The sequence below is a fragment of the Chinchilla lanigera genome, unplaced genomic scaffold (assembly GCF_000276665.1).
Source record: "Chinchilla lanigera isolate Chin_1 unplaced genomic scaffold, ChiLan1.0 scaffold00083, whole genome shotgun sequence".
Classification (NCBI taxonomy): domain Eukaryota; kingdom Metazoa; phylum Chordata; class Mammalia; order Rodentia; family Chinchillidae; genus Chinchilla; species Chinchilla lanigera.
In genome coordinates, this window is record NW_004955484.1 from 1,414,927 (window position 1) to 1,416,959 (window position 2,033).

Here is a 2,033-nt window from a genome sequence, read left to right on the forward strand (position 1 = left end):
TGCTCAATCTGTTTATTAGTTCTAGGGATCTTTTGGTGAATTATCTTGGTCTTGTATATAAATGATCATGTCATCTGAAAATAAGGGTGGTTAACTTCTTCCTTTCCTATAAGTATCTTTTTTATATCTTTCTCTTGCCTGGTTTCTCTGGTTAAACTTTTAAGCCCGGTACTTCTGTTTGAACAGAAGTAGTAGGAGTGAGCATCATTGTCTTGTTCTAATTTTAGGGGAAATGCTTTCAAGTTTTAGTTTCATGTGATGTTGGCAGTGAGTTTTGTCATAAATGGCTTTGTGAGTTTTAGAAAAGTCTTTTAGACTTTTTTTTCATCAAATTTTTTTTATCCTGAATAGATATTGGATTTTGTCAAAGACTTTTTCTGTATCGGTTGAGATGATCATGTCATTCTTTTCCTTGCTTCTGTTCATGTGAAGAATTATATTTATTGATTTACATATGTTAAACCATCATTGTGTCCCTGGGATTAAGCCAATGTGGGATGTATGATCTTTTTCTGATGTGTTATATTCTTTTTGTCATATCTTATTGAGAATTTTTGCATCTATGTTCATTAAGAGGTTGGCTTATAAAATTTTTCCTTTTTCTCTCTCTGTCTCTTTTCTTGGTCTCTGTCTCTCCATGTCTTTCTGTCTGTCTTGTCTCTCTCTTTCTGTCTCTGTCTCTGTCTCAATTTCTCTGTCTCAATTTCTCTATCTCAATTTCTCTGTCTCTTTCTGTCTCTCTTTCTCTCTCTCTCAAGTCTTTGTCAGGTTTGATACCAGGGTGACACTAGGTTCTAGGAATGACTTTGGTAGTTCTCCTTCCCTTTCAATTTCATGAAAGATTTTGAGGAATAGTGGCTTTGATCTTCCCTGAAATCTAGTTGAACTCTGTGGTGAATTTATCAGGTATTGAGCTTTACTGATTTGGCAAGTTTTTATTACTGCCTTCATTTCACAGCTCATTATTGGATTCAGGATTTTTTTTTTTGGTTCAACCTTGGTAATTCAGATGTATCTAAGAATTTTTTCCATTTCTTCCACGTTCTTCAATTTATTGTAATATAAGTTATTGAAATAGTTTCTTATAATTCACCAAATGTCAGTGGTGTCAATTGTGATTTCTCCTTTTTCATCTCTAATTTCTTTGATGTGGTTTTCCTTTCCTTTTGTATATTTGGCCAAGGGTTTACCAACATTGCTTCTCCTTTCAGAGAAGCAACTGTTTGAGTCATTGATCCTAATACTGCATTTTTAGTCTCAATTTCATTAATTTCCATTTTGATCTTTACCATTTCTTTGCTTCTGGTTTTGTATTTGGATTGTTCTTGTTTTTCTAGGATCTTGAGATGTATTTTAATTCATTTATTTGTTTTTCTTCTGGTACCCATTCTTTTCATGTATGCATTCATACCTGTAAACTTCTCTTTCAAGACTGCGTTCACTGTATCCCATTGGTTTTGGTAGATTGTGCTTCCACTGCCATTTGACTCTAGGAAATTTTTAATTTCTTCCATGATTACTTCTGTGACCTGTTGATTATTCAGTAATATATTATTTAATCTCCATGTGTTTGTGTAATTTCTGTGGTTTCTTTTACCATTGATTTCTAGGTTCATTCTACTAAGATTTGATAATATTCAGAGGATTAAATTCTCCTACATTTACTTAAGTTTGTATTATGTCCTAAAATATGTACTATTTTGGAAAAAGTTCCATGTAATCCTGAAAACAATATTTATTTTGTTGTTGTTGGATGCTATACTCTGTAGATATTAGTTAGATCTCTTTATTACATGATGTGGTTTAAGTCTGATATTCTTTTTTGATTTTGTATCTAGTTGACCTTTTATGAGAATGAGATTCTGAAATCTGCACACTGTGATTATATTGGTGTCAATCTTTTTGTGTCCAGTACTTGTTGTTTTATGAAGTTGGATGTACAAATATTTAATGTGTAAATATTTACAATGGTTATCTTTTCTTGTTGAATTGTTCCCTTTACCAATATGTAATAGCCATGTTAGCTGTGAACC